The sequence below is a fragment of the Girardinichthys multiradiatus genome, chromosome 12 (assembly GCF_021462225.1).
Source record: "Girardinichthys multiradiatus isolate DD_20200921_A chromosome 12, DD_fGirMul_XY1, whole genome shotgun sequence".
In the NCBI taxonomy this organism is placed as follows: Eukaryota; Metazoa; Chordata; class Actinopteri; order Cyprinodontiformes; family Goodeidae; genus Girardinichthys; species Girardinichthys multiradiatus.
Genome location: NC_061805.1, coordinates 9,509,732 through 9,537,391, shown reverse-complemented (window position 1 = coordinate 9,537,391; position 27,660 = coordinate 9,509,732). Strand labels below are relative to the sequence as shown.

General features: G+C 38.9%; 1 protein-coding gene across 4 annotated transcripts in view; it reads right to left on the bottom strand.

Moving 5' to 3' along the window:
- sema4c (sema domain, immunoglobulin domain (Ig), transmembrane domain (TM) and short cytoplasmic domain, (semaphorin) 4C) overlaps positions 1–23,120 on the bottom strand; it is a 132,454-nt gene extending 109,334 nt beyond the window's left edge. For all 4 annotated transcript variants that reach the window (XM_047381904.1, XM_047381903.1, XM_047381905.1 and 1 more), the window contains exon 1: positions 22,572–23,120. The gene's annotated coding sequence lies outside the window, so the exon portion shown is untranslated. The remainder of the gene's footprint in view (positions 1–22,571) is intronic.
- Between the last annotated feature and the right edge of the window lie 4,540 nt (positions 23,121–27,660).

Here is a 27,660-nt window from a genome sequence, read left to right as displayed (position 1 = left end):
ATTGAGGAATGTGAGTTCAGGGTGATTTGGTGGGTTTGTTTTGCACCACAAATCTGACCCAAGCACTTTCCTCTGTGTGTTGGGTTAACCAGTGATGCGTCCAAAGCTTCAAATTGGTTCATAACCTAACCCTGCTTTAAGCTTCTCCATAACGTATTCCCTAACCTGTTTGCTGTGTTCCCTGGTATTCATGCTTGTTCACTAATGTTGTCTGACAAAACCATAAGGCCTTCACTGCACAGCTGGATTTATACTGAGGTTCAAATAATAAGAAATAAGGATTTCTGAAAACAGTTGGATCTGCCAGATTAAGTAAAAGAGGGTAATATTTTAGATTTTTCTTCCTACTTTGTGTTGGTATTTCACATAATATTCCAATTAGATACATTGGAGTCTGGGTAAAATATGACAAAAAGAATCTGAATGTAAGAATACTTTGGCACTGGCACCGTTGGCATACCTAGCAATTCACTTAACTGCAATCTACAACAGTGTATGTGTCTGCATCTTTTCCCCTGCTTTGAGCCTGCAGGTGGTGTAAAGCACTGGGTACTACAGCAAATCTGAGAATACGTCAGCGCAAATGTGTCGCATTGATAAAACGCATGTGTTTGTAGGTCTAACATTACCCACCCCCATTTATACAACTCTTTTTTTCCAAAACCACGCTGACTTTGTGACTCACTTGTGAGAGTGTGTTTCCATGTGCATTAGTTCAGATCTTAATCTCCTGTCTTTACCCAAACTCAGCAGAGCTTGTCGTAAATTTGGTTAATAAAGTCTAGAGGAATCTTTCTGTCAATGAAAAGTGGTACCAAACACACATGCAGATACAGATATAGTCTATAAAACTAGTCAGACTTGAAGCAATACAGACACAAAGCACTCAGACAAAGGGAAACCTACATGTCGGCTCACAGATACACAAATGTAAAATCAGGGACACATAAAACATGAAGACACAAATTGGCGTCTTAAACAAAACGCACCCTTCCATTCCGACACAAAGAAATAAAGATGCACACGGGTTAATGCAGACTCGCATATCTACAGAGACAAAGAAAACGACACGGAGGCTCAGGGACACAACGGAAAAAAGGCCCACACAAAGACACAATGAAAAATACAAAACCATTAAACATAAAAAAACAGCGACACATGGCAGCAGACAGCATGAACCCAACAACGAACAGCAGATACAACACCAGCAACATGAGGCTCCAAACAGAGGCAACACGCTGCAACGGTATATGTGGCTCTGGAGACCATGGCTCAGTGCACTGAATAAAATGAGATGCAACAGCTCTGTGAAACTACAAAAGTGTTCACAGGTCTGCAAAGGAGAGAAATTACACATGGAAAAAGAGAACACGAAGCAGAATACAACGCTGGTCCTTATGATATAGGGGCATTGTTGTTTTTAAATAGGGAAGCAGCTTTTGGTCTTGAAAACAACCAAAATGCATTATCTAAAGTCAACTGACATTGGCAAGATTGACTCTTTGCACATTTTCAACACATTTTGCTGCAAGTCACATTCCCGGTCATCATATTTTTTCCAAGTCTTGTACAGAAGATTTGCCAAGGAAATCCGACAACAATTCATCAATAGCAAACTAAGATAAGAGAGGTAAAAACTTTGTACCGGATGAGCTGCAGGTTGATTTCGGCTAGTGTAAAGTAAATGAAGGCAGAGAGATGAAAAGGCTGGCTGAATTGTCGCAAAAGCAAGTAATCATGCTGAGAGAAGTCTTTTTCACAAAGGCTCTGAAAACAATTTAGCACAGCAGCTTGGGTGTACATCTGTTCTAAATATGTCTTACAACCCTGACTATGTGTTTTTCACAAATTAGACAATAACTTTTAAGGACTTCAAACATTTTTAGGTCTACAAATTAATTTAAATAACTATACATCAAGTTTTACAGAGCCTAAAAGCTTGTATAAACATATCTACTTGCTTTCAACAGTATATGATTAGCTCGGCTTCGCAGACACTTAAATAGAGGGAAACTGTTTAAAGATTGCATAATGTATTAAACTGGCATTTTTTACACTAACCGACAACTAAATTGTGCTGTCATCAAAAAGCCTTTATCCAACTGTTCTTTTAAGGAATAATGTGGAAAACATGTCCCTTGCTTTATACAACTACTGAAAAGGTTAGCTTAGCATACACCGAATTGGAGATAAACTGATGGTTAAATCTGTGAACGTGGCAGCTCAACTATTCACTCTAAACTGGCTGAAAAATCAGTTTTTTTGTGTGTTTTAGATTAAAACAATACTGAAAAAATGTCTACTTTTTTAAATAGCTACTGACTAGCTTAGCGTAACAGACACTGAAATTGAGACACTGTTTAAAGATAGTAAATATATCTGAAACTGGCATTTCAGGGCACTTTTTTCAAAATAAGGTTAATCATTAAGATCCCTTTTTTCTCAACAGTTTATTTTGATGTATAATGCTGAAAACATATCTACTTGCTTTAAACAGCTACTGAATAGCGTAGCTTAACAGAGAAATAGAAGGAAGGTGTTTAAAGATCCAAGAATGTGTGAAACTGGCTCATTAATTACTCTCAATTGATACCATTTCCCTTAAATTAGGCTAACAATTGAACATTAAATTTTTTTTTTCTAAAAATATTTTCAAATGAAAAATGCAAATAGAATTTTTTAAACTGAAAACCGAAGTCATTCAGCAACAGGACACATTGTACCAAAACCACACCCAGCACACTGCAGACAGGCTCGCACCCAGACACTCACACACAGCAGCTAACTTCATTTCAAAATCAATTAATGACAAACACTGTCCTTCCCCACAGGGAGCAAAAGACAAATTTGATGAATTTAATCTTGGTACACAAATCAGACCAATGGCATGAGAGAACAATACGAATGAAGGGAGGATAGATGGTTAGTGGTTATTTAAAAAGGGGTGTGGGAGGGCATTAACCATACTGTTTCTATCTATCTATCTATCTATCTATCTATCTATCTATCTATCTATCTATCTATCTATCTATCTATCTATCTATCTATCTATCTATCTATCTATCTATCTATCTATCTATCTATCTATCTATCTATCTATCTATCTATCTATCTATCTATCTATCTATCTATCTATCTATCTATCTATCTATCTATCTATCTATCTATCTATCTATCTATCTATCTATCTTAAAGTTACTATGATGGATTAATGGTAACTGTTGTGAGTGTGTTGGTGGGGTTTTGGCATCCCTCCTTTTTCACCTCACTGTCTCTTGGCATTAGGTTTCAGGCACTTTTAAAATACATTTTATTGATTTTCTTGGACGTGTAGAATCAGAATGAGTCGTTTGGATGAGAGTGTGTGCAGCTGGTCCAACCTGGGGCAGAAACATATAATATAAATCATGATAAAGAGTTTTCTTTTCTGTTCTACGTGTTCCTAAAACAAGGAAGACATTTTCTAATAGGTATGTGGAAAAATGTATGTACAAATAACACTGAGATAAACTGTTCCATATGTCACAGTGGTGAATGTTTGTATATGCTCACATGGTGAGATTTGAATGTGTTAGGACAGGTGAGAGTTTTTGTGCTTGGAGAAATTAGTCAGCTTTTCACTAATAGTAAAAGATACGGTATGGAAGAATGTGTCTAACTGAGCAAAGGTATCTGCATAATAAGAGCAATGTGCAGAGCTATTTTTACAGGTTCAGTAACGCCTGTGTTTTGTGTCTGTTACAAATCTGTGGTTAATTGTTAAGCCAAAGACTAAAATTACATTCAGCTGAAGCTAAGCAGAGCTACAGATTTCAGTAAATGTTTTGTAGTTTTTGCAAATCAAACTTGGAAAAAAAATATACCTTTGACTGCTGCAAAACACAGCTCACATGAAACAGATTTTTAGCCAAGTCATATGAAGATACTTCATTACAGTTATTCTGATTGCTCTGGTACATTTGCAACACATCAGCTTTAACATGTGCAAAACACCCCCACCTCCACCACTTTTTTAGAGCAATTTGTGCAAACAGCAACACATCATGCAATCATCTTCAAAATTGAATAACCTCTTCAAAATCCTTCATCCAGATCTGAAAGCATTTGTCAGTCCCATTGCCATAAGAATCCCAAGTTCATGAATCATGTCTCATGGAAATAATATTAACAGTTGTTAGGCTATTTATCAGTGTTATATTTGTATAGCAAATATTACCCATGTGCCAGTTTAAATTTCAGAAGCAATTTAGGGGACTGCTTGGTGATTGCTTAATCTAACACTTTCTAACATTCCCTTTATTTTTTATATATATATATATATATTATATTTATAATATATATATATATATATATATATATATATATTTTTTTTTTTTTTTTATCTTCCACCTCAGCCCTAGACCCTTCTGCTTCTACATGTTTGCCTTCAACCATATCAGAAGATGCTGATACTTCCTTTGCTCCCCATTCCACCTGTGTGTCTCCAGAAGTCAGGTGAAGAGACAACTGGAGAGACTGAATAGGAATAAGGCTGCAAGTCCAGATCATGTCAGCCCTAGAGTCCTGAAGGTCTGTGCAGAGCAGCTCTGTGGGATTCTGCAGCACCTCTTCAACCTTAGCCTGGCCCAGAAGAAGGTTCCTGTGTTGTGGAAGACCTCCTGTCTTGTTCCGGTACCAAAGAAAACTCACCCATCAGTCCTCAATGACTATAGACCTGTTGCCCTGACATCTCACATCATGAAGGTCCTAGAGAGACTCCTGTTGGCCCACCTGAGTAAGCAAACAGTAAACCATCAGGACCCCCTTCAGTTTGCTTATTGCTGTGGAGTTGGAGTTGAAGATGCCATCATACACCTGCTTCAACAAACCCACTGTCATCTGGACAAAGCCAGTAGCACTGTGAGGATCATGTTCTTTGATTTCTCCAGTGCATTTAATACAATCCAACGATTTGCTTTGTCAAAAACTCCAGAAGACTCAGGTGGAGGCCTCAACAATCTCCTGGATCAAAGACTACCTGACAAACAGACAACAGTTTGTGAGACTGAAGGGTTGTGAGTCTAACCAGGTAGTCAGCAGCACAGGAGAACCACAGGGGACTGTAATCTCACCATTCCTTTTCACTCTGTACACCTCAGACTTCCAGTACAAGACAGACTCCTGTCATCTGCAGAAATACTCGGATGATTCTGCAGTTGTGGGGTGGATCAGAGATGGACAAGAAGCTGAGTACAGGAAGGTGGTGGACCGCTTTGTGGCATGGTGTGGAAACAATCATCTCATTTTGAACGTGACTAAAACAAAGGAGATGATTGTAGATTTTAAGAGAAACAGGAATAAGTCAAAAACTATTTCTATCATGGGAGAAGAAGTGGAGGTGGTGGAGGAGTATAAATACATCGGTGTTCACCTGGACAACAGACTAGAGTGGAGATGCAACTGTGAAGCCATCCACAAGAAGGGACAGAGCAGACTGTACTTCTGGAGGAAGCTTAGGTCCTTTGGTGTTTGCAGCAAGATGCTGCATATCTTCTATAAGTGTTGTGGAGAGTCTGATCTCTTCTGCCATCATCTGCTGGGGAAGCAGCATCAAAGCCAGGGACTTTAAAAAGCTCAACAAGCTGATAAAGAAGGCTGGCTCTGTTCTGGGGACTCCTCTGGAACCTCTGGAGATCATTGTGGAAAGACGGATTCTTCATAAAATGAAGAAGATTATGGAGAACCCTGAGCATCCTCTTCATGAGACTGTCCTACAACAACAGAGTGTCTTCAGTTAGAGGCTTCTTCAGATCTGCTGTAAGACGGAGCGCTACAGGAGATCCTTCCTGCCCACAGCCATCAGCATCTACAATGGCTCTTTGAGGAAACCTTCATAATATGAGCTATAACAACATTTAATTTCCCTTTGGGATTAATAAAGTATTTTTGAATTGAATTGAATTATTTTGAACCAGAGTAAAAGTTTATGTAGCGAGGGAATCCCTAGAATTCAGAAGCAAGGTCTTCTACAAATTCAATGTGGTTGCACTATATTAGGTAATCATCACATCGTGATATTAGTATTAAATATTGCAATGACTACTTTCTTATCACAATATCTCCACCACTCTTCTGAGCCTTAGCGTCTCAGTAACTAAGATCTCAAGTGTGGGCAAAAAGACAGCATAACTCCATCCAACTGGCCAATTGCATTATTATGCAAGGCCCCTTACATGTTATGTCATACTGAATGTTGTATCCAAGCTTTTTTTTTTTGCAGTTTTGTGCAAATTAATATTTCAGTGACAATTGCTGTTCATTATACAGTGCAGCTCTAATATTTTGTTCACACTTTTGAACGCAGTGACTTAAATAGGTTTGTCTAAATAATAGATATACAGATATAATCAATCCTAGAAAAATAAATTATTCAAAGATACTTACTTGTGTCAAAATCAATATAAACTGACCCATCCTCGTGTTCCCAAAGTGTCTGACTTCTTCCAGCAGCAGCAATAACAGAGAGACTCAGCCTCTCCCCTCCCTGCAGCGGCTCGCCTGACCAAAACAATGAGCTGCTGCTGAAAAAACTCTGCTAAGATGGTTAGTATAGCCAGAAAAAAACATATGAGATCCTCTTTAGCCGGTAAGGCAAACACAAAAGCGCTGTTCGGAGGGTAATGTTCACCTGTGGAATTTTCCAAGAATGTGTTTTTTGAGCATTCCTCGACTTTTTCTGTCTTAGGTTGCCCCTGTCTCAGCTTTTTTCAAAATTTGTGAAATTAAAAAATCTCAAGTTGGCCAGGAATGTAAGACTGACAACTAGTACAATGCTTGTTGATAATTATAACTAAGTAATAATGTCTGGTTTAAACTGCACATAAGCATCTATTTGAGTGTGAAAAAGCATGTGCAAAATGAGGAAAGGAACAAGAAATTGCTGCTATGTCATGCAAAAGCCTCTAATGGCTGTGGAAATTGTACATTCATTTTTTACAATTTAAATTCTGTTCTAAGAAATTTAACAAAGCAACCAAGACAAACTGTAAAGGTTAAATGTTTTTAATGCCAACAGTCACAAATAAAGCAGTTCTTGGTATTATATATTGATATATAATACATTTCTCCAAAGGCTGTAGGCTTATACCACCGAATCTCTCAGCATGTATGCTAAGCCATACTGTAAGTGTAATGCTTGGCTAATTGTTCCTGGAAAGCACAACATGGTGTGATCTGCACGTTAAAGAATTAAAGACCATGCCAGCGAGTGTGTGGAACAGTGTGTTTGCGAAGAAGTCTATTCAAAAAATGTACAGGGATAATGTCTCAAGGAGCAAAAAAGGAATAAGAATGAGTATAAAGAAGCAAAGGATGAGACACTGAAAGAGGGAGTGAGAAAAGAAGGTGAACAGGCTTGAAATTGATGGTGTAATTGTTGACTGCTGGGTGGCTCTTATCTAGGTTTCTCAGGGTTGTTGTCTGAGCTAGCTGGCCTCCTCTTTGCTTTCCAATCTCTTTTTCTCTCTAGGAGAAGAACAAACATAACAACCTCTGTACATTACTTTTTTCTCTCTCTCCCTTGCTTTTGTACTCCAAGCTTCTGTCCGTCTCCTCTTTTATCTCATTTCTGTCATATTATTGTAGCCTCATCCTACAGAGCATCTTTCTTTTTTTCCTCCTTTCTTTCGTTGCCTTTCTTCAGACAAGTTAGACATCACGCAGAGAGCAGGGGGCTAGAAAAGAGCAGCAGGAGATGGGGGCTGGGAGCTATGGGGGTCAAAGGTGTGTCTACAGCAGGATAGAGGTGGGTGAGTGGGAAAACACTGAATCTGTCTCTCTCTCTCTCTCTCTCTATTTCCCTTGAGAGCACAGCCCCCCAACCAACACCTAAACAACAGGACTATTGTCGCTGCAGCTGCTGATACAGCTGGAGTCAAAGGAGGCTGTAGTACTGGATAGGAGGTGAGGCCAATTAAGTGCTAACTAGAGTTAACACTAATAAACAACGGCTGTTCAGTGTTGGCAAGAGGACTGTGTAGGGGGAGAGTGTGAGTGAATATAGTTTGAATAAATTCAATACATGAAGTTTAAAAAAACCAGTTCGTGACTGTCTCCATAGGTGGGTGATCAGGCCGAGCGATGAACTGGCAATCGTTTACAGATTAAGCTTGATGCAGAAACTGGATCCCAGGTCTTCCCAAGATACACACTCATAAAAATGTGCATGGTGAGATAGGCTGCTCACAGTAATCAGATGATTTGCCACTTAACTTTTGACCGACCAGTGGTAAACTTAAAAAATCCAATCTTCTCCAAGTCAGTGAATGCACCATACTAAGTGCTACCAGGTCTCTCACAAGATACACTATTTGAAAGGAAACTGTATTTTCCCTGACATGCCCAGTAATGTCCCACAGAGAGTGGGAGAGAACAAGACGTGAAGCAAATAACAAGAAGGAGAGAAAGGCTGAACAGAGTACAGCAAAGCTGCTCTGTTGTATCCTTTTGAGTTTTCAACCTCCTTGTGTGTTATAGAGCATGCTGTATTTAGAAATGTTGGCAGCAGTGTAGATATGTAAGTGTTAAGGTAGTTATTTAAATGTTTAAAGGAACATGTAGACTGTTGTTCTACTACTGTTAGCTACTATAATCTAACTAATTGCTAATATAAGATGGTCAACATGGTTCAAATTGTGTAATCATTTTGTCTTAGTTTTGACTAAAACTAAAACCCTGTTTTACAGAGACTGCTCTGTAACACATGATGTAACATCACCTTTGATCCTAATATAAGTTATTAACAATCACTTACAGCAGGAAGTCTAGAAAAACTATTTGGAATGCTGCTTTTATATAATCTTACATTATAGTTCTTCATGAGAAATTGGAATCAGCCAAAACAATTTATTGGCAGGTTGAAGCTTTACAAAAACCAAAATTCGGAAATCGGACCCACAGTTCTAAATGTGGTATTTCTTCACCACTAGTAGTTTATAACTCAGTCCACACAAATTTAGCTTCAAAGCTTAACACTCCAGAAGACGCTGATAAAATTGACAGATCAACCCAGTGATTACCCCACTTGGGCAGGGCTGCCTTCAGAAAGTTTTCAAAGATGGTTCTGATTAGATGGGGTTGATCAAGGGGCTAAGCAAGCCTGAATTTCAGTGTATTGGTTTGGGCTAAATTTGGATGGGACCTTTGGGTTAAAAATGTTATTACCCTGTTTTCAAGACTAAATAAAGGAAAGGCCAAACTTAAAATGCCATAAAAAACATGTCAAGGGGTGTCCATTGTTAGGAGGAACGGCTTTCTGGTGGTACCCCTGCTTTTGGGTTATTGTGTAACAAAATCATGTCAAAGGAACTTCAAAACAAATCAAATAAGAGTAACATGACACATAAAACGTACACAAGTGGTGAGAAGGTGGTATCCTCAACAAAAACAGACAGCCTCTTTGGGACACGCAGGCATGATGCTGTCCAGCCTGTCATAATATTTCACTCTGAGGTTGTGTTTTACAGGCTCTTTCTGTGCTGCAAATTTTATACTGGATTCTCCTTTCTTACAGATAAAAACCAGAGCTTGTATTTCACTGAGTAAAATCATGTCCAAGAGGTCACAAACGCAACTGATTAGTCAACCAGCGGCCGAGGGGTCCCAGTCCGCTCTAAATAAATAATAATGCAATTTCAATGACATCTTCAGTAAAGGCAGATAAGTCCACCTCAGCTCTAGAAATTTCTGAGCACTATAAAATATGTTGGGGAAAAAACCCCTCTCCACTCTGTTTGAAGTAAGTTCTCAGCTAAAAGTAAAAGCCACATTGCTCCATCATCGATTTTTAAACAATTAGGAGTAGCATTGACTTCTCAATAAGACTCTGTAGGCTGTTGGGAACACTGAAATAACTTTGAATTTCCAATTAGAGGTGCATACATCTGTATTCTCGCCTAATAGTGGTTAATGACTAACTGATTTTCCAGCAAGGCAGCAGGAAATGGGCAGGGTAGCTCTCAGCCTCCAAGCAGCTACAAAAACTAAGCTACTCCCACACACCAGCTCAGAGGAGATCTTAGAGACCAGTCTTGCAGGGGCCTCATGCTGCTGATAAGCCTGGCATGGGCCCCGCTATAGTGCCTACCCTGGAGAGAGGCCATTAGCCCGGCTGCAGCTCCTTCCTGGATAAGCTGAAGCTTACCAGCCTGCAAGCCACAGGGCAGCTTTTTTATTGTTTCTTCAAAACTTTATGTGTGAGCATGGGGCAACGGCCTGGGAGGAGCGGTGCCTGTAACATGGGCTCCAGCACACCCAGTTCCTGTGTGTGTTCGTGTGTGTGTGATGTTGCACGCTCCCGGCAGTTCCTGTACACTAACGACCGGTCCCACGGTAGGGAGGGTGAGCTCTGTCAGACCAGAACAATGCCAGAAAAGGGGCTGCCATAAAAACAAACTACCATGCTCTGGTTAGCATGAGAAGGAGGTGGGGTAGAGGCCTACTTTCCTTTGCCCACCCCCTAGTGAACTACATCTGCATCATTATTTAGATGCACACATAAATGCACAAAGATCTCAGCTATACAGTGCCTGAGCCTGTATTTTTAAACTGCTCTCCTGTGATGCTACCCTGCAAACAATATAGAGAAAACAGCAAATCATAGAAAGAGGGAAGAGCTGTATAAGATTTCAACAATATTGTTCCCATCAGTACATAACAGGAATCTCAATTTTCTCTCAGGATTTAGACCCTTATGTACCACCAAAACCAAGAAGAGTGAAAAAGAGAACAATTCCGACAGTCTTCTGTGCACAGAGCACAGAGCGGACAACTAAGCCAGAAAACATCTGCTGACTCGGAACAAACCAAGCAACAACCAGCCGACAGACAGCCATGCTGGGGCCCCAGAAAAAATACTAAATACCTTACACTGTGCCCCCAAAACACAATTGGCTATTTGTTTTGTGACTGAGTATATTATTCTTTCTCCCCTGTAAAGCTACGCAGCTCCAGACACAATTCGGCACAAAGAGTGAAAAACATCTGCTGATCAAGACAGAATCCATCTGTAAGAAAGATAATGATTACTTTCTTTGAGTACCACTTTGGCTCACTAGGAACAAAAAGCAAATATGAAGAAAAAAAATCACTTCTGAGAGCGGTGCTTTTTCAAAATATTGCAGAACAGATACACAGATTTACGTAAATCTATTTGTTTAGTATCCTAAAGCGGTTTCATTGCATTCAGTTCAAAAATTGTTCTATGGTGTCTTGTATCCCTTGCTAAAAACCTATTTGCTTTACAACAGAGTGCAGAGCAGAGATTGCGACTGTGCCAAACTTGCTAACATGCAGCCGCTTACGGTTGGTGTCTGGGATTTTATGCAGTGTGGAAGAATGCTGGAGTGATATGACTAGGACTTTTTATACCCTTAAAATGCATGACAGAATATGCATACCACATAAAAAGAAAATACTATTATTAAGTATTATTTTTGTCCAAGCATTAAGCTCTATGATATTAACACTAAACCTTTATAATGCTGCTAAGGTAATATTAAAGTTAAAACAATGGTATCCCTAACATTATATATATTGTTACAGGTAATCCCCTAACTTTAGTTTTAGTTTTCCATCACTTACTGATCAGAATATTGTGCAATTTCCCCCTGTGCTCTTTATAGGTCAACAACGAGAGTCAAAAAGCTGATAGTAGGTGGTTAAATTGTGGTTAAAATCTGCTTAACAGAGATGGTGGTCCTAGCCTGTCAGCTCTAGTTTTAAAATTGCACTACCTTAATAAGAGTGACAGGCTGCACTTCAGTAGTTTCCACATCATTACTGTCCATGTGTTTCAAAACCAAATACATTCTCAAATGTCCATATTTTTCTATTTTATACCCAGGGAAAAGTTAGCAACAACAGAGGGGCAGGGGCAGCACTAGGTAATTTAGGTGGGAAAAACCGGAATTTTCCAGCTCTCTGCCATCTTTAAAGGGACCTAATATTTTAGAATTGCGTAAAATTGTTTGTGGTTTTGAACACTAACACATTTTGAATCCCCATATTTTAATACTGACAACCGACCCGTGGCTGTTGTTTTTAAATGTACCAAAGTACACAACATACCTAAAACTAAACTCTCTTCATATAAATGTGAACAATTAAACACAGCAAAACAACGTGCCTATATGTTGATAGATTTAGCAGATATTTAAATCATTGATATGTGTCAGCTTTTCCATTTGCTGGTTTCAGCTAGTTTCTTTAGACTCTGGTAGTCCAGAACTTTTACCTTCACTTGTAATATAAGCCTGATCCCATCCATCCAACCATTGTCTACAACCACTTGTCCATACAGCGTAAAGAGAGGGGCTTCTCCAGCAGTCATTGGGTGAGAAGCTGGTACACCGTAGACAGGTTCCAAGTCCATCACAGGGCAAAACGTCATCCCCATGTTGTCCAAGTTCCAATAAAAAAGCTAAAACACCAATATAACTCCAGTAGGTGGCAACACTGACCACATTAACAATGTATTGTAAATCACAGGATCAGATCAGTGGATCACTAAAGATTCTCTTTAAACTTGTTCACCATAGGATTGAAGCTTAATAGATAATTAAGACAAAGAGATAGATGGCAAAAAGTCATTAAAAACAGCAACACTGTTGTGGTGGTGAGTATCTACAAAGTAGGTCGCTGGATACTTTCTGTTGTCATTTTCTAAAAATGTTTGCAAACCTAAAACAAATTAAAAGTTAGCAAAAACTCAGTCTGCATGTGAAGGAGTTGCCAATGCAGCAGAAAAATCTCAGGTTTGCTAAATATCTGGATTAGCATTGGCATGGCCTTTACTCTACAGATACCAGACTTATTATCCTGTTAACATAATTTAGTGCTCAGCAACAAAGGGAGCTTTTCCAAAAAAAAATTATTTGATTCATATAACAGCAGAGTACAATCTAAAGTAGCTAACCAGTGGCTAAAGGTTTTTGCCTTGCTCTCTATTTAATCCAAGCAACTGTACTTTTCTGACTCCACTTTGATTATTTCCAAACTGATCCTTAAATTTTCTTTCATTCTGGAACCATAAAGATCTTTACATTTCATTACTACTAAATCCTCCTTATGTCAATATTTAAGGACACACTCCCTTTTAACTGAATCTCTAATAAGCAAAAATCCATTTCACCTTGTAGCTCTAGTTAAGTGTCCTGCTTTACATAAATCCTTGAATACAAACCTAGACACTGAGAGGGGCAATTCAGAGATAAACAGTAAGATGGTGAGAGAAAATGAGTGGAGAAGGGAAGCAGATGGCCAGTACTGGTCAGCTGTTAAAACACAAGCGGGTCAGGACTGCCCTGCCCTTTCATTCTACCAGTCATTAATAATGCAAAACCACCCAGAGGACCTCCACCGAATGTTTCTTTTTTTAACTCTGCCTCTCTGCTGTGCAGAAGGAAAGCACAAACCTTGATGTCATGACTGGAAGCGATGGACTTCTCTCCATCTGTTCATTCATTTAAATCAGAAAACAGTAATTAGATTTGGGTAATGTCTCTCTCCATTGCGCACTGACGATTTTTTTTTTTTTATAATTGCATTGATCAGCTAAACAGGAGGGAAATTGCAGGTTGCAATGAAAAGCTTTGACAAGCAAAACTTCCACGATGCAAGAAGGAAAAAAACATTCAAAGTGTACTGGCTCCACACATTTGCTTCCAGGACGTCACTGTGCTCCATATTGGATTTTCCACAAGTCAGTCTTTCCTGGAAACATTTTCCCTCTTTCCCTCAGGGCTTATTTATTTATTGATTTCCCCCAAAGGAGGAATGTATCATTCATCGCTGGTGACAAATATTTATCACTGCGTTGTATTCTGTGTTCAGACAGTAGGGACTTTTTCTGATAATATAGTTAATTTTTGATGGCAATGTCAATAAGACTTCATTTAGTTTGCGTGAATTAATTTTGTAAAAAAGGAGAAAAAGATCCATAATGGCAGCTCTCGGGGTATTCAGTGTACTGGCACTACTATTACAAACCACCAAACAGATTACACCGCTCTCCCTGGTATCATTTTTATTTACAATGGGCTGAATATGCACTTGTCCGTTCAATTAAAGTTGAGCTATATAAGTGACAAGTGCTTACACTTTGACAATGCAAAAACGACCTCATTAGGCTACCGAAACTGAACGAAATTGAGTGAGAGTGAGGAAGTAGGGGAAAAAAATATGTGTGCATAAGTAAGAGAGGGAGAAAAGGGAAAAAAGATGTTGCTCAAAGAGAGGGCATAGATGGAGAAGAGCAAAAGCATCACGTCTTGGAACAACTGCAATCAGGGCTGCTGCCAACAGCCCCTGAATCCATCCTCACTGACTGACGGAAACTCCTCAGCAGGTCTCACATCCACTAAAACAGGGCTAGAGGTGCAGTAGAGTGCATGAGCCCCAGAATGCATAAAACCTGTACTTCCTTACAGAAATGTAAACTTCTGTGACATTTAAACTAATTTATCAGTAGATATTTTGTACAGAAAAGAAAACAATAACTGAGTTACTTCTGTATATTTAAACAAGTCGCAACATTTTGAAAAGGAGACTTTGCATCAAACATGCATAAACAAGAGACACTGAGTTAGCCAGCTTTATATTTGATTTGGTTTAGTTGTAAATGGAACAAAGCAATCACAGAAGAAGTGTCCCAACAAAGGGGTTAGCACACTGATGAAAGTCTCAGCAGAGTGTGTTTTGTAATATGAGCCTGTCTGCTGTGTGTTTTGGTACCTGGACCAGCCTCATCCGCATGTTTGTGCATGCAAGCGGGATCCCGTGAAACTCATGGTTTTCTAAGGCTTTCAAAAGGATTATGGTCAAAATTGACCAACACTTTAGAGACCACATCTTTGCAAAGTATTTTTTTGCACACAAAAAATGACTTTTTTAACCAACTTTAAAGAAATTAAATACAGTAACCAGAAACATGTGTATCTTTTTTATTTTATTGTGTTTTACAGAGTTTGTAAATAGAAAGAGTAGAGAAACATGCATACAGCATTATAGATCATCCACCATTCTTAACAGGGGGCATTTGATGATTTTCCACATAATTATCCTTTCTTTCACGCCAGACCTAAAAGCTGACTCTTAACATGATTCCAGTTAAAGCCCCAGTAGAATTTACCAAAACTTTACATTTACATTTGTGATGGCGGGATAGAGAAGGCTTTTTCTAGCATCCCTCCCAAACAGCAGGTTGCCATATAGATAGTGTCTAGTGGTTCTTACATAGAATTGACCCCAAGATGCTAATCTTTGCTACAGCTACTGTATCTGATCATTAAGCATTACAGGCAAGATACATAAGGGTCTTTATCCATCCTTACGGCCAATGGCTAAACAATGGCAGTATACAATTTCTAACTCTGTGACAAGATAAAAGTGAGTTGTTACCTTTTGATCAGAAAGATTGGCAGAGTGTTACAGTGGGTTTCACAGCCTCCATGTAAAACCATACAGTCAGTAAGTCAGTATTGTGTGTAAAATAAAAAAAGCAAGCCATGCTCTCTAGTGCAAACCTGTGCAAATAACACTGAAAATGACTGTGTAGCCTTGTATTGTGTTCCCATTAGTACTAATTGGAGCCAGAGTCAATATATATCCGTACAAAACAGCAGAGTCATGTGCCACGTAATCAAATGCTGATTGAACACTTTCCCATCCACCCAAAGCCAGAAGTTGACTAGTGGAAAAACGGCTAAAGGGGATATAAGAGTCAGATTTAGTATTGATCTGTCTTTCCTGACAAGGAGAGCCCTATAAGCTCAAAAACGATTTTTCAGGGGACTCTTGGTTTGGTTTTAGTTCTGTTGTTTCAGCATAGTTTTAATTTCTCAAGGTACAGTTCTGGTGTGAATTTTGCATACACTCCATATGAGATTGAAAGTGTCATAAATGTTGGGTTTTGATACTGCAAGCTGAACTCTTATGTTTTAGGCTAAAATTATCATGCAACAGCTTCAACTTCAACTATGATTGCATTGGACAAAGAGCCCTCTCCCCATAAAAATGACACCCTTAAGCTCAACGGAAGTTTGTTACTGTAGATGTGCCAAATGCCTTCTAGAGGATGTTTCATGATTATACGTGAAAAAAATTTAGCTATTTGGCCACAATGTTAGGTTGTATGTTTGAATGTGTGAAGGTAAGACTATCGAACCTAATAACAATGCACCAACTTTTAAACAGGGTGGTGCCTGCATCATGTTAAGGGGTTCTTAAATAGTCAGTCAAACAACGTCCTACTCTTTTTTTTAAATGGGGGTGTTAGCAAAGATAGAACTATTTTCTGCAAACTACCAGATGACAAAAAGGAAGAAATGCCAATAGAATGATCCAAAAACAAATATTTAATATAAATAACTTCTCGCTGGAAAAAATTAGAAGACCACATTAACATATAACAGGAAGAGCAACACAAAAATGAGAGATTACTGTTGACAACACAGGTTCATCTCTTGTGCCTGATGTGAAAATCAGGTGCTAATGGGAAACATTACTTAGTGTCTGTTTGTTCATGTGTCTGAGTGAGATCTCACGTTCTGCTGTCATCGTGATTTTTACTCAGCATGTATCATTGCTAACCATGGTACCTTATTTATATGGCTGATGGTAAACCGCTTGTAATAAAAATGTTGGCTCATGCAGATTGCAGAGGGCCATAAGATATATGTTTATACCTCTATGCTCCCGGACTAAGGTTAATTTAGCATGCTGTCGGTGTAAACAAGCCCCCTCCCTTACTTCTGCTGTAAACATCAGCCCGTCCGGCCCAGGCCAGCACCCCCACTGTTCCCCATGAAATCTCACATGAACTATCTGCTTCAGCTTTCTGGTATTCCATGAGCCATTTCTGGTCAAAACAAACACACACGTGCATTCACACACACTCAGGAACATTACAAAACCGGTATAATCTCCATTCTCTTTGGGGAAAGCCTGAGAAGAGAACTCCCTTCATCTCAGCAAGAAACCCGGCCCTGTTTGAACCAACAAAGCCTACAGCATAACTTGCTCCTGGAAGAGATTTTTCCTCCAAAATAGAGAGGCAGGTAGAATTATACCTGAACTTCAATGAAAAATTATATTTTGCTAGAAGTGCCACCAGTAAATGTCTGGCACACCAACTATTGCCCAACAATGGATGGAAGACAACCACCTTCCCCTCTCTACATCTAAAATAAACTATTGGGATTCAAACACCTCGCCGAGAGTGAGGTTAAGCAACAAAGGTCTCTCTACCACAGGAATTCTCTGTACATTCAGCTGCCTGCCGTGTGGGTTACAGGATTGGTCGCGTTGACTTGATGCATGTGGCACATAGATGAAAATTAAGCTCGCACAAACTGATATGCACCAAGCTGACAGGGGACATCTGGTGCAGTGACAACATAATGGCCATAATGCAATGTTGACCCTTTTGCATTGCTGCTGCTGCACTGTGCCGCACAAGCACACATACACATACAGGGTAAGATTAATAATGTGAAAGTACAGTAAAGCTGGGGACCAGTAATCTAACAAGACATCCTGATCATAAGACAATGCCAACATACAAGATGTTGACAAATAAGATGCTAAAAATCACTATTTTGTTTTACACATGACCAACTGTGTTCCAAAGAATCTAATCAGTGCTGAATATTATCATCCAGATTACACTAGATAATACAGTATATTGTATTTATGCTTGTCAAATTCTAAAGTGGTCCTAATGCCAAAACAAAAAAAAACATTGCTTTCTGTGTTCACAAATAGAATAAAATTTCCTAATTAATCTTGTTTTTAAAAATCCCTGTTCAGCATAAAGAACGTGAAAAAGGCTTTCAGTTAGGAGTCACTATAAAAAGCTAAATGTTAGCTAGTCATGGTATTCTCACAGTGCATAGAATTTGCTCTATCTTGTCTGTCACTGGTTCTTTTTTCCTACCGAGTACCCTAATTACTACCTAGTAATCGAGAACTCTAAATACATGAATTACATTTATTTCTCCAAAGTCACATAAGGAAAGCAATGTGAGACAGACTTTATTTCACTGGGAAATATTGTGGTGGTTTAATATCGTGAGGTTTCATGTCAAGACATTTTGTTGTTCTGTAGAAGGAACCTAAAGTCTAAGTAAGTTGTAAGCTGGTTACAGGTATCAAGGCATACTAGGTTTTAAGACAGCTGAAATTTCCTTCATATCATTCCTACTGTTCAAAGACCTTTTAAAGAGATACAGGCGAGAATGGGCCGGAGTGACTGAAGTTATCTCCGGCTGCACACACCATAGAGGAATACAGGACTACCCCTCCAGCGTCTGATGCTGAGCAATACGGGTCAGCTGGCAGATATAAGCTTCTATGTTTTTCTCATACATACAGAAAAGACAAATTCAGCTGTTTCAAATGTTGTCAGTTGTGAAAATCAAGAACAGTCATGCTGTGGAAACTGAAGGGCCATTGCCTATCAATCTTACTACCGTCACTGTTTTGAAAACAGGGCTGGCAAGATGTTTTAGTTGAGGTTCTAGGGGCGTTGCATGGAGCAGCGGTAGAGATGGCATCCCATACAGAGGCCACTATTCCTCAATGCAGCTGCCCAGGGTTCCATTCTCAACCACAGGACCTTTGTTACATGTCCTATCCCCTTTTCTCTCTGTCTGAATAATGTAAGGGCCACTAGTGTGAAACAATCTTAAAAAAAAGGATTACAAGATGTTGTAAAGTTGGGTTTCTGTGTTAATATTGTCAAACCGGTATTTTTATCTAAGGTTAATATACAGTGAGAATTTAATATTGGTCCATCCCTATTTAAAATCATATGTTAATCCAAAAATTTAAGACAGTATGATTTTGAATGTATTCTTAAGACTCTTGGTGCTGCTGCTCATAGATGACAAATAAAACTTGCATGTTTTAATAGGGCTTTTAACAATTGTTTTTTTTTTCTGTTAATACTCCGAACAAAAAAATAATGAATTGTCCTCTGTGACTCTATAAGCTTGTTAGAAGATAATAGCTGCAGATGGCAGCTAGTCGATTACACTCAGAAAAACACACAAACCAGCCACAAAAAAGATGTACAAGTTCAAAGAGTTCTGTCTTGCTGGTACTTAAATGACATTAAGAAAACATTAAATGCCCTTTGAAGCAGCACGTGTGTGTCGCTGAACAACCCAGCTAAAGCGTGGCTGTCTACAGTGTGTGTGCATGTGTGTTGTTCGCAGTTGATCTGAGTGTGTGAGAAACAACGGAGGGAAGATGGGAAGGAGGCTGGTCATCAGGATGTGAAGTCCATTGTCTGTCCGACAATGAAGAGATTGAGTCGGCAGGAGTGCTGTGGCTCGCTCAATGGAGGCATTAACATGTGGGGCCAAAAAGCTGTGTTCAGTGTATGAAGTGAACAGATACGGTGAGTCTTTGTTAGAACTAAAACTGGATTTAAAGTTGTTTGTTATTATTTAAACCAAAAATAATACAGATGCTTTGAAAACCAAACTGGTTTCACCGACAACTCCTCAAAACCTGCTTCACTTCATCAATGAATGTACTCCAAATATGGTTTATATGCATGAACTTCACTATATTATTAAAATAAGACTATTTTTGGTAGGACCATTCATAATTTCTAAAAGTCGAAATCCTAGAAGCTAAACCATTCATGTATGATTTCTTAATAAACACAATCATTTACTCTCAGCTACAAGTATTAGCACCAGATTTTAGAAAGGGCTTAACGGGGCAGTATTTGTTTTTTAGGGTCTGCAAAATAGATCCTTTGTATTTTATTAAATAATAATAATAATGTTTTACGTAAACACAGTATTTTGTCAATTTTCAAAGAAAAGATATGGTGCAGTGTTTTAATTAATTATATTTTTATGCAAATAAACAATACACAACTATTTGAGAACAATGATGTCATAACTATGCCTCAAACCTATCCTTAAAGCTAAACCTTAAAAAGCTCGAGCAAGCTTTACTCATCTCCTTGTTTGTTTTGGTTAATATCAGTTACTGCGTAACATCGCCACATGTAGGCCTGGCATAGGTATTACAACATTTTTGGCAATGCGATGAATACAAAAATCACGTTTCCATGTTGTCAATGCTGGAAAACCTTGAAACTGATATTTCAGTAAAATTTAAGTCAGATAATCAGATACTCTTACTTTTTTTAAAACAACTTTTCAGAATCAATCAACTTCCCTAGGCTGTTCTCTTAGTTAAAAGATCTAAATTAATTTAGCCAAATATCTAAACGGTTAAGACAACTTAACATTGACAAACATGACAAAAAACATTTTTAAGTTCAAATAACTACCAAAGGTATTTTGGATATCTATCATATCCAGATTAATCAACCTAGCAGATATGTTGACAGACAAGGAGATTTTTATTTAAGGTAGACTGAAAATAACAAATTATGTTTATTGAATTGACTTAAAAATGTAAGGCAGCCCTTTTTTGATCTTAAACTTTAAACTATGTATTTTATTTTACAGTGTGTGTACTTAACAATAAAAGTATTGTAATTTTCATGTGTGAAAGAAACTTCTGTGGCTAGGGCACTAAACCTAGGTCCCACATTTTCCTAGTTCCAGCCCTGATAACTACCACCAACCTAATGAAGAAGAATGGCTGTGTAAAACCTCAGGAGACGACGGTGCAAATATCACTACGGAAATAAGACCCTCAAGCACAGTAATGCTTCTATATAGCCTACATCCTCCAGCCCACATCGTCATGACATGCCTCCACTAACTTCTCTCACAAGCATTATAGTGTCTGCACCACCCCCTCCTGCACTGTCTGTTAGTTAACTGGCGCTGGCACCATCCAGCTTGTAAATCCCCCCACGCCCCTGAATCCCACCCCACACAATGTCCAAAGTGGACACACGCCACTCCGGCCCTCCCCCTTTCCTGAGTAATTACAATAATCACTCAACTGAAGCTAATACTTACTTCATTAGGTAAGTTTGTAAAAGAATAAGGGTGGAAAAGTCTCCAAAGCAATATTTCTAAGAAGTGGATTATTGTAAGGTTTATTTTGAGTCAAAGCTTAGAAGAAACAGTAAGGACTTACTAACCGATAAGCAAAAATGCTCTAAAGCTACAAATGATACCTTTCTGTAAAACCAAACTAACTTTAGATATATTTGCTACCTAGAACAACATGTCATAGTTAATTTTTTCAAATTGATTTGCTATTTTGTTGCATATTGTTATTTAATCTCTCCTCTCAAAAACCTACTGTTAATCGCAGATGTCTCTGAAGACATTACATAAGGTAACTCATCAGAGTACCAGTGGTATTTTCCTGTATATTCTCGTGTTTTTAATCCGATTCCTCCGTAAAATGTGCTTACTTTAGCTGCTCATGTTAAATCTGGCAACAATGAAACTCATGAAAGAAGTTTGTGAAGAGGACCAGGTGTTGCTGAGCCGTCAGAAAAAAAGTTGTTCGTATAAGCTAAAATAGCATGAGTTCAAAATGCTAGTGAAACTGTACTGGTGTAAGGTGATAGAAACAGAATCCAGCATTTACTTATTTTAGCAGTGGCCACGATGCGTAGAATCCAATCAGAAGGCACATTTCAAAGAGGAATGTAAACAGATTTTTACCAGTATAAGTATAATGATCAATGTCATGTCAGTTTTAGATCTGCAAGCATTTCAGAGTCATATTCTGTATGGTTGAACTCATATATGCAACTCATATGTTTCAGGATTTATGTCACAATTTGCCAAAAGCTGCTACTCTGTCCATAATCTTTACAACTCCCAGCTGATTAGCTTGATGTTGTCCCTCTTGTGATGTCATGGACTCAAATAAAAACAAAGCAGAATAAGCATTTCCGTTCTTCAGTGCACTTTTTTTTAAAAACGTTGTCTTTGTGAAATCCTGCTGCGGAAATCAAAGACATGATTATTCAGTTTTGTTTTTGTCGTCAGTTAATACTTGATGGGGAAAAATACACTACAGGGTAGATTCTTTAAAATATTCAAGCAAATCCTCAGACTACAAACTGCTCTATTCAGGGAGTAACAGTAAGTCAGTGATGTTCTGTTGGAATAAAACAGACTCATGAAGCACGTCGAACCTGAAAAACTACGGCTACATATTGCAGTTTTAGATGAGAGGGTTGCAGTGAGATGAGTTACACACATCAGGCTAAGTCAGGAGCTTTGTGCTGTAGATGGTGCATTGATTTTAGAGCGTGTGCTTCCCGGAGATGGATCCCTCTCCAGCCGTTCCTGACCGCACTGCGCTGTGTTTACAGTGCGCGACACGGGGATAAAGTTGCACCGCACAGAACCCCGAACTGGTAACCCAACCTGCGCCCAGATGAACCAGTATGCCTGCCAAAACAGCGCATCGTGTCTCCGATTGCGTTATTTCTGCGAGAGAAAAAGAGGGCTCCCTCACTGCAACAGTTGAAGCCCCACATTCTCCTTGTGTTTTCTGCCCCTTTTCCCTTCGTCTACTTTGAAGCTATCCCCCTCACAACACACTGAGATAATTAACGGCTCCAAACTTACCTTATTGTGCTGACGGTGGTAATGATAACAGGCACTGCGTCCTGGCTTTTTTCCTCCTCCTGGATAGATCCAGCAGCCTATCCTTCTCCTTCTCACGCCGTTATTTCACGTTTGTTATTTTTTTGTTTTTGTTTGAGTTATAAATTATTCCATATCCCCATCAATTTCTGATGAATCTTCCCGCGGCTCCCCTCCTCGCCCCTCTTGTGTCCTCTCTGGTTTGAAATGTTTGGACTAAGAGGCAAATTGTGCCATATGATCCTGTCATTCAGTTTCTAGACGGAAGAACTGGCTCTCTACGCGCAACTCCCTCCCAAGGCTTTGTAACACGAAACCGGAGGAGGAGGAAGAAAAGGGGGAAAAGGAAAAAAAAAAACGCAAAGAAAGAAGAGACCGTGAATTTAATCCACGAAGTGGGGTGAGCTGGAAGGATCTGTCTGCCTCTCTGTGTCAGAAGTTTCAGCAATCTAACAGAGAAATGTGAGCGCTGCGTCTCAGTGCCAGGGTCCGCTAGAAATGATGAGTGCTGGTGCGTGGCGGTGCAGCGTGTGTGCGCCCCCCAGCCTGCTTCTGCAGTACGCAGCGCAGCAGGAACCTGGGAGGATTTCAAAAAAGGCACACAAACTGGTCTCCGCCCATTAGCCACTCTGAACAAGGGCCCCGACATCCTAGAGCCCCTGCTGTATCCTTCACAAAGATTCATAAAGGCAGTTTTCGTTGTGTGCAAAGTAAAGGTCTGTTTTGGGGGTGCTCCTCAACAGGGAGTCTGACCCCAGACAACCCAGAGGTGCTTTCTAATGAGGACCTCACAACCAAATGAGCATTTTGGTAGGGTGACAGAATGACAGGGCTTTTGCTTAAAGACAGCAGAGTTCAGTCCTGCGTCTGGCTAAATAGATGCCTCTGAGAAAGTCACACATGCAACATCTAAAAAAGCAATTTTCGATATTATGAATACACACTCATTTTGCCACGTTCCTACCACAAACAAGAATCTATTAAGATTTTATGTTATGGATCAACACAAAGTATTGCATTATTATTTAAGTGGACAAACATTTGACCATTTTTTTTTTTTTTTTTTTGCAAAATGGGACAATCTAAACCAAATTGGATGGAAAGCTGAAGCCACAATTTTAAAGTTGTGACAAAGAATCTCAATTAGATTAAGTCCAGACTTTGACGGGACCAGTTTTACACATGCATATTGTAGCTATGGCTGTATGTTAGTGTTGTTGTTCTGCTGGACGTCCACTCTAGTCTCAGTTCTTCTGTAACGTCCCAGAGGTTTTCTCATAGGATTGTCCTGTGTTTAGCTGAATACATCTTCCCATCAACTGTAGGAAGCTTCTTGGCTAGTGCTCAACAAATGCATCTGTGCAGCATGATGCTGCCATCGCCATGTTTTATGACAGAGATGGTGTGCTCAGGGTGATATGTTGTGTTAGTTTTCCTCTATATATAGTGTTGTGTATGAAAGTTCTGATCTCATAACACTATAACATTATTCACATGGTTGCTTTGTCCTCTATATGGCTTGGGGCAAAACCTTGGCTTCTTATGACTTTCCTTCAACATTAACTTTCGTCTTGCTCTTCTGACTCAGTGGTGCTCCAGGAACAACCTCATCTTGAACACCAGCAAGTCCAAGGAAGTAATAATGGATTACAGGAGGTCCAGGAAGACTGGACACGCTCCTCTCTGCATGCAGGGGGAGGTAGCAGAGTGTGTGGACAGCATAAAGTTCCTGGGCATTCAAATGTCTTATGACCTCTCCTGGAATGAGAACACCTCCCACCTGGTAAAGAAGGCCCAACAACGGCTCTTTTTTCTCAAAAAGCTTAAATGGACTGGACTCTCTATTCAGCTGCTCACAAACTTTTACAGGGCCACAACTGAAAGTATCCCATGCCCCAGTGTGGCAGTGTGGTATAGGAGCTGCACAGCACAGCAGAGATAGGATTTAGCACGGGTGGTGATTAGCATAGGGGATTATGGGATGTCGTGTTTCGGATCTGGACTCAATTTAGGTTGCATGAGTCCAGAAAAGGGCCGGACACATTGCTACAGACAATACCCACCGGGCAATGCACTGTTTGTCCCACTTCCATCAGGAAAACGATTTAGGAACATCACACCAAAAACCAAAAGACTCAGAAACAATTTCTTTCCCAAAGCAGTGAAGGCAATTGACCCTCTGCAGGCAGACACTAAACATCCCTGCTGACAATCAAACAACCTACCAGCATCTCATAGACTGTTTCAGCACAAGCTGCACTTATGTAAATAATAAATACCAAAGGCAAAATTCCATGTACATATGTTCTCTTTTTCTATAAGTGTTTTTAAATTTTGTAAGTGTCTATAAACCTACATGTATACCGTTTGAGCCAGGTCTCAGCTAAACTTCATTATGGTGACATAATGCCAATAAAGAATCTGGTTTGCACATAGTTCTGACCTCAATTTAAACTCCTTTGGATGAATTAGGGTGGAGATTGTGAGGTAGGCTTTCTGATCCAACATCAGTGTCTGACTTCACCAATGTGCTTCTGGAAAAATGGTCAGAAATTCCCCAAAACACACTCCTAGAGGCTTCCCAGTCTCTAGTAAGCTGGTATAGCTACAAAGGGTTGACCAACATCTTATTAAACCCTATAAATTGAAAATGAAATATTATTCAATGTATGTGTGAAAGCAGATAATACATTTAAAAATATATATATATTTTAGATTAGAAAACTAATTTAAAAAACTGAGTCCTGAAAGAATGCACAGAAACCTTAATGATGTTATGTTAATGCTGAATTAACTATCTGTTCCTAACAAACACCCAGCCTCTGCGTTGTATCCAGTAACTTCTGTTTTAAGTCTCTATTGTTTGAAGTGGTCTGCTCTGCTCATATGAGGCCCTATAAAAACAGTTAATGAACTGTTTTTGTGGAGTGGAGTGCTTTTTGACCATACTTAAAACGTTTATAGAAAAAAGCTACATTACCCCATTTGGACAAACAGTCACAGTGAGCCTGTATTCATACTATAGACATAACAATGAAAGCATCAACTGCAAACTGGGGTTATTCTCCCACCACCACAAATACCCCTTCGAAACATTAGTCATCTGCATCTGTGAATGATAGATTCTGTCACACAACAAAGTTCTGCATTAGAAAGCAATATCTCAACAGATACTTCACTGTCTGTTGTGTCAAATGGCAGAACTGCCAAAAACTGTTTGTTTAATTATTCTTGATCCATTTTATTTACCTGGTTCAGAAAGCAGGGGGCTGCACATGGGACTTATGGCACTGATTGGATTTTAAAAGCAGGTGTGCATCCTTTATTTGAATCAATGCTGGAAAAAAGTGTAGACATGCACCGGTGAGTAAGGACCTCAGTTCTAGCAAAGTAAAGTTATTAAACTGCTTAGAACTTTGGAGTAGTTCTTTAAATTTAAGTTGGGTTTATGGTCACAGGTGTTTGTAGTGCACAATAGGTTGTGTGTATTTGATAGTCCTGGTGAAGTCTGTGTTGATTTGATGTTGCTGTAAGTTGGTTGTTTGGTTCATTCTAATAGTGATTTTGTTTCAACATATGGGTTAAAGCATTATTTTGCTGTATAAAATGTTAATGGCAAATTTAACCGGCAGATAGTTCAGGTTTTGGTTTCATTGACTGTAATTAATATTTCTTCATTGAGATTCAATTTAGAACAAATTTTTCTTTGTTTGCTTGCAAGGTTTTCAACCTGCTGATGCTGCTGTTGATAAATCTGCTGTTGCATACCTCATCTTGAATTAAAGTAATAAAGGATGATAAGAAGAGTTGAATTCTGTCTACTTCCTTCTTGATCCCCTCAAGTCGGATCAGCATTGGTTTAAAAAGACTTGACACTGTCACAGTTATAACACTGTGAAAATTAAAAGAAAAACATATTTATAAACTGAATCTAGCTCAGAGCAGCCGAACATTCAAGCTTTTAGTTTAAACTTTCAGCATTCGGGTGATTTATAATTCCTCACAGTGGAATACGTTTGCTCAGATCGCACGAATATAGTCAAGTTTCACCTAATATATTAAATCAAAGATGCTTGGAAATATTGGCAGATATTCTTTATCTAGTCTAGCCTGCTTTTGCCTTTTATTTTGAGCTCTTCTTTTGGGGGGTAAAGCCTTTGGGAAATTGTGCTTTTCTAATTTGTGTGTTTGATTATTAAAAAGGAGCTTCAGCAAACTAAAAACCCCATTCTGCTCCTGAGTTACATTCAGTCTTCTCCAGGAACTAAGAGTGTGTGTATGTTCTCTCGGGGACTCTGTCGTTAACAATCAGACACAATCTGTCAAAAATTATACTTTTGGGAAACATCTAAATGTTTTTTTACTTGTCAGATGTGTTATTCATAAATTTTAAATTTATAATACAAATTCCATACATTTGTCATTGATGCATAGTTTGCAACAGGTTAGATGGCTATTGGTTATAAAACGTCTTGTTTAAATACAAACAACTTTGGGTAATTTGACACAGTGGGGTTGGGCTATGAGTTTGCCCTAGCATATAGGTTAGGAATTAACCTCAAAAATGGGTATAAAGTAACTAACTTTAGGGCTACAAAAGAGTGAGTATAAAATCATAACCAATAATATTAATTACTAAACAATGATTTCTGGTTTTAGTTAAGTTATATTGGCATGTTTTCTGGGGACGTTGTAGTTGACTTAAAGCAGTCTATTTCCATTAACGCTGGACTGCTGAGGGAGGAATACATCCTGGAGGAAGATGGATGCATCTTCAACGGTTGTGTGGATAACAGGGATGGTATCCGTTAGGTAGAGGACCCTTGATGAATTTTCCATCAGTACCTCTGTGGTTTATTTACTACATATTTGGTGCTTGAAATGTCCAAGACTTTGGACAAAATGCATACTCTATTTAAACCATTGATCAAAATATTTATTTTCAATCTCTCTTGTGAACTACAGGTCCTTCTCAAAAAATTAGCATATTGTGATAAAGTTCATTATTTTCCATAATGTCATGATGAAAATGTAACATTCATATATTTTAGATTCATTGCACACTAACTGA